At 42.4% G+C, this 6,000-nt stretch overlaps 1 protein-coding gene and 1 long non-coding RNA gene across 4 annotated transcripts in view; one reads left to right on the forward strand and one right to left on the reverse strand.

Annotated features, from left to right (window-relative positions):
* Positions 1-6,000, reverse strand: part of syk (spleen tyrosine kinase) — a 131,611-nt gene that overhangs the window by 101,588 nt on the left and 24,023 nt on the right. For 2 of the 3 annotated variants that reach the window (XM_078396103.1, XM_078396100.1), the window contains exon 1: positions 3,047-3,249. The exons of the other annotated variant lie outside the window; for it this stretch is intronic. The gene's annotated coding sequence lies outside the window, so the exon portion shown is untranslated. Of the gene's footprint in view, positions 1-3,046; positions 3,250-6,000 lie in introns of those variants that run through there. 3 annotated transcript variants of the gene reach the window in all.
* LOC144591989 (uncharacterized) overlaps positions 2,810-6,000 on the forward strand; it is a 19,256-nt gene continuing 16,065 nt past the window's right edge. Inside the window, exon 1 of the long non-coding RNA XR_013547053.1 lies at positions 2,810-3,018. This is a non-coding gene — a long non-coding RNA (uncharacterized LOC144591989). The remainder of the gene's footprint in view (positions 3,019-6,000) is intronic.

The following is a 6,000-nucleotide window of genomic DNA, read 5'->3' on the forward strand; positions in this document are numbered from 1 at the left end:
TGTTTTCCTCAGCACAATTAACTTTTTTTTACAAAGTAATTAAATAGGGATATTTTGAGAATTCACAAAACCACAGAAAACTTACAGCAAAGGAGGCCGATCAGCATATCCTACTTTCCAGCCCTGACTCTAAAGGCTGCATCTCTTCAAGAACAAATCCAAGTACTATTTTCAATGTGATAAGAATCTCTGCATGTACCACTATTTCACCCAATGGTTTCCCCAGCCTTATCTCCTTCTGGGTGGAAGAAAAAGTATCCTCATTTATTTCCCTCTAACCCATTACCAATTATTTCACATATGCCCCTTGGTTTTTAATGTTTGACACTAACCTCTCCTCAGTCATCTAGATCTCAGTTTATAATGTTAGATCTATATTGCAGTGACTGGTCGAAGCTTGTAGCTACAGACTGCTATGCAATCAGTCAGTTACCCAGCACTTTGTCTTTTTTTAATAAACTCGCATCTGCATTTCGATATGTCCCATTTTACAACTTTGGTTTACAGTGCTTGTCGGGGCTCAAGTGGTTGAACAGACCGTCTGCATTGACACCACACGGCTTTTAATTGCCAACAGAAAAATATTTGAAATTAACTTCACTCTGCACAACCTCTCACATGGATAAGGTAGGCCCCAATACAGGTTAGAATTGGCAATAAGACCACATCCATGCCATTTCTGTTAAACATTCCTCACATTGCCTTAGATTACCTGAGCAGAAATATAAGTCTTGCTGAAGGGGCAACTGTGCACATAGGAATGGACAAAGATTATAAATATACTTTAGGCTAGTAACCACTATGCGTGGAAGAGATGCACCCTCATGTCATACCAAAGTAGTTCAAGGCAAATGTGCACTTCTAAAGTGTAGCCATTCTCTTAATATGGTGGTCAGCAATACATACCAACAGGATATTTGATCAAATACTATTGTTTCTTTAATAAGAACTATCAAGTACAATATGTCTGCAGCACATTAAAAAAAGTGTCAGGGGATATTTCAAGTGCAGTTGGCTAAACTGCAATTATACCTTACCTGTAGACTGCACCTCGACGATGCGACGTCTCTGGGCACTACACCGAAGCTTTAGTCTATGTGTTTCTGCCGGGGTCTGAGGTTAAGATGAGAGAGCTGCCACTGTGCCAAGTTGCAAAATGTTCCTACAGTTCACCTCAGTTTAGATGTGCAGTTTAGATAGATTAGCGCAAAGAAAGGCGCGAACTCGAAATGTCCAAACGCGTGTCTCAATTGTGTTGGCGGTCGCCTTTATAATGCAATAAACAAAAAGGCGGCATTTTCTCATCTCGCTGTGTGCATACAGAAGAAAGAAGCGAGGAAGCCAGACAATAGCGTCATATTTAGTACAAACTCTTCAAATCTACAAATGGAATCTATATCCTTTTGCGTCCACATCCTCAAAATAATGACCCCAACCACACAAACGAGAAGCTTTCATTGGGGTTATGGCTCAAATTGTTTGGGGTATGGCGCACTTGCAAACTTTTGTACATTATGTCCTTTTACAAAAGAAAATTACAATTTCTTTGTCAACCTGCTTGTTCCTGGACAAGATGGGTTCTGGTTAGAACAATCAGGCTTGCAACTGTCACAACTCTACACTGGAATAAATAAACATACAAGTACATGATTTAACACCAAATCTTCATTAGCAGAAGATAGACACAAAATCTTATCCCGACCCGCTGAGTTACTCCAGCATTGTGTCTCTATCTTCGGGGTAAAACAGCATCTGCAGTTCCTCCCTACACACCCTTCAGTAGCAACATGTATCCCTCCTGTCCCCATCCCATCAGCATCACCCTTGCTCCCATTCGTGTCCCAAACTGACTCATGCCATAGCAAACCCATTAAGTCAAACTCTATTTAACGGATAACGGCGAGTGATATCGACTCGCTTCTCCCCCAATAACCCCCCCCCCCCCCCCCCCCCCCACACCACCAACCAAACTTTAGGTTTCGAGCAAATTTTATTCAACTATTAATAACGCCGCTTTCGCTGAATGAGATGAATCGCTCTGAAAAGTGAAGACATTAACCAGCCAAGTTCACCCGAACATTCGGGCTAATCTTTAGCGGCCGGGTGATCCTTCCTCAGGTGACCAAACACTCGCAGTCTGAGAGGCCAGTTTGCTCCTTTACTCCGCTAACACGGCATGACCCATTTATGTTTTATTTCATATTTTCGATGCTTTGCTTTTAATATAAAATTAAGATAGTAAAATCACTCTGCGAGTTAATTCTCACGGGTTCATGAAACATTGGAGTACATACAGCCACTTCTGTGTTTGTTCAGCGATTAGATCATGTTTGATATCCCGCCTGTCCCTGACCAAAGGTTCACATTGAAGAGAGACACAGAATGCTGGAGTAACTCAGCGGGACAGGCAGCACCCCCTGGAGAGAAGGAATGGGTGATGTTTCAGGTCGAGACCCTTCTTCAGACCCAGGGTCAGAGTCTAAAGAGGCGTCTCGACTCGAAACGTCACCCATTCCTTCTCTCCGTAGATGCAGCCTGCCCCGCTGAGTTACTCCAGCACTTTGTGTCTTCAGAATCAAACTTTCATTCCTACACAAAGATTTACATTTACATGGAGTTTAGCCCTTCGGCAACCAACACTCCTGCCAACTGCACAGTCGTTGCTAAAATACAGTTCCTTTTATCACACAAAAGACTTCTCGGAATGTATTCGTTGTTACCAAAGCACAGTTTAATCCAGGCCATAGAATCAATATCCGGGACACAGCTTTTCAGCAAGCCAACTTCCCCATTTACCCCGGCAGCAGTCCTTCCAGGAGGAAGACTGCTTTAATTTAGTATGTTCTACACCTCGAACCTACATTAACGCTTTGTCCCATGCAGGTCCAGTGAGCTGCATGCACAACATGAAATCCTAAATTTTGAGAAGACAACGTCAACTTTAAAAGAAAACACATAATTAACTCATTAACAGTCGTACACAAGTGGGGCGGATTCCAGCGTCCAGCCTTCTAATAGGTGAGTTTCTTCATTCCAATGTGCTTACCTCTCTGCCGCCTTCTTTCCCCGATTCTACTTCTCAGTCACCAGCAGATTGGCTCATGTTAAAATATAACTCAAGGAAATTCCTTTTTTTGATAATTATACAAGTCACTTCATAACGCTGCAGACTTAAGTAAAAGAAACCCTTTAGTTGGGAAAGAGCACCAGTCACTTCTGCGGCTACTCATGAAAGAAACAAGCAATTAACACTTATTTAGTCCCCTAAATGTGTGCTTTAAGTTTGGGGACACGCGATGATAACTGAAAAAGGCAGTCACTTCCTCTTTCAGTCTAGAGTCCAGTCCTTATTCTAACTTCCCCAACTTAATTTATTAAAAGAAACTTCCTCTTTTCACACATCAACAACCACACCTCGCATGAAATGTATCCCTGAAGCAATTCACAACTTTAAAAAGTTGCAGTTTTGCCAAAAAAGATAGTTTGTCATGAATATGAATGATAATAAATACAACAGGTTTGAACAAGGTGGACACCGAAATGCTGACGAGGCAGGGTCTCGATCCAAGACCTCGACAATCCCTTCCCACGCCACAGATGCCGCTGGACCAGCTGAGTTCCCCCAGTAGTTTGTTTTTTTGTACCATATTCCAGCATCTGAATTTTCTTGTATCTCCTAAAAGTTGACGTTGACAATACCAGATTTCCCCAAAATGAATACATTGAAAACAGTCCATTTCAGGGGGAGGGAGAGGGAGAGGGAGAGGGAGAGAGGGAGAGAGGGAGAGGGGAGGAGAGGGAGAGGGGGAGGGGGGGGGGGGGGGGGTGGGGGGAGGGATGAGAGAGAGAGAGAGAGAGAGAGAGAGAGAGAGAGAGAGAGAGAGAGAGAGAGAGAGAGAGAGAGAGAGAGAGAGAGAGAGAGAGAACCAACAGTACAGCACAGGAACAGGCCCTTCAGCGCACAACGTCTGTGTTGAGCATGATGCTGTTAAATTAATCTCACCTGCGTGCTCATGCCCACATCCCTCCATTCACTGCATATCTATGTGACTATCCAAACACCTCTTAATTACCACTATCGTATCTGCTTCCACTACCACTTCTGGCAGTGCGTTCCAAACATGCACCACTCTTTGTGTAAAAAACATGCACCATACATCTCATTTAAAATGTTTAATTTTTAATCAGATGAAAAGTCTTTGACCAGAAATGTTAACTCTGTTTCTCTCTCCCAATGTCCAGACCTACCTGCTGAGAATTTTTGTCATTTTCTGTTTTTGTGTTATTGCCCACTGTTGGTTGCGCTAAGAAGGTCACCATAAGGAGTGGCTTAAGTTGACCTGAACTTGTCAATGTGTTGATGTTTGCGTCTGGTGTAGTACTTCACCCAAAAGTGCACTTGAAATTAAAAAGTGTTAAACTGAAAATATTACACTTGAAAATGTCACATGTTCAAAATGCATACCACACCCAAATGTAGTTGACTCAATAACTGATCGCCCAGTTATAGAGAGGAAACTTAACGTAGGGTCACAGTACATTGCTGAGAAAAAATAACGAAGAAAGAGCAACGACCAATACACATGAACCAATGAAACAGGACCCATGCTTTTCTAAGCTACTGATTAAGAGCAAGCAAATTCATGGGAACACAGAACCACAAAAAAAAGGCGATAAATTAACGAAGAATTTAGACTTGATGCATTGGTAAATTTCTATGACCTTCTGCTCCACTTCCTCCTGCATATATTAAACTGTTCAGTCCTCAGTTCTGAGCTCAGTCACTGTCAAGAAATGAAATGTTTTCAAGCCTAATACAGAATGAAGTAATGAGTTCCTGAGTGTAAGAGATTAAAATATTTCACAATGCCTGCAAGGAAGCTCAACAATAGAACCAAAACTTTCACAAACAACCTCAGAGACTAACATTCACCTTTCTGAAGTAATTTCCCCTCTTGGGATTCTGGCAAATTGCACCCTTTGGGAAGTGTTGCAGAAAATTTAGAAAGGTCAAATCTAGGGAATCTGACAAACCTGATCCAAACTCTTTTTCTTGTGTCCGTGTGTGTTCTTGAACTAAAAAAGAATCTGCACTTCCATGGGCAACAATATGGATATTATTGTGTTATGTTATCCCACTTTTTAAGAAAGGAGGGAGAGAGAAAACGGGAAATTATGGACCAGTTAGTCTGACATCAGTGGTGGGGAAGATGCTGGAGTCAATTATAAAAGACAAAATTGCGGAGCATTTGGATAGCAGTAACAGGATCGTTCCGAGTCAGCATGGATTTACGAAGGAGAAATCATGCTTGACTAATCTTCTGGAATTTTTGAGGATGTAACTAGGAAAATTGACAGGGGAGAGCCAATAGATGTGATGTACCTCGACTTTCAGAAAGTCTTCGACAAGGTCCCACATAGGAGATTAGTGGGAAAAATTAGAACACATGGGGGTAGGGTACTGACATGGATAGAAAATTGGTTGGCAAACAGAAAGCAAAGAGTGGGGGATAAATGGGTCCCTTTCAGAATGGCAGGCAGTGACTAGTGGAGTACTGCAAGGCTCAGTGCTGGGATCGCAGCTATTTACAATATACATTAATGACTTGGATGAAGGGATTAAAAGTACCATTAGCAAATTTGCAGATGATACAAAGCTGGGTGGCAGTGTGAACTGTGAGGAAGATGCTATGAGGTTGCAGGGTGACTTGGACAGGTTGTGTGAGTGGGCGGATGCATGGCAGATGCAGTTTAATGTGGTGTGAGGTGATCCACTTTGGTGGTAAGAATAGAAAGGCAGATTATTACCTGAATGGTGTCAGGTTAGGAAAAGGGGACGTACAATGAGATCTGGGTGTCCTAGTGCATCAGTCACTGAAAGGAAGCATGCAGGTACAGCAGGCAGTGAAGAAAGCCAATGGAATGTTGGCCTTCATAACAAGAGGAGTTGAGTATAGGAGCAAAGAGGTCCCTTCTGCAGTTTTACAGGGCCCAAGTGAG

Source organism: Rhinoraja longicauda, chromosome 3, assembly GCF_053455715.1.
Source record: "Rhinoraja longicauda isolate Sanriku21f chromosome 3, sRhiLon1.1, whole genome shotgun sequence".
NCBI classification, from domain to species: Eukaryota; Metazoa; Chordata; class Chondrichthyes; order Rajiformes; family Arhynchobatidae; genus Rhinoraja; species Rhinoraja longicauda.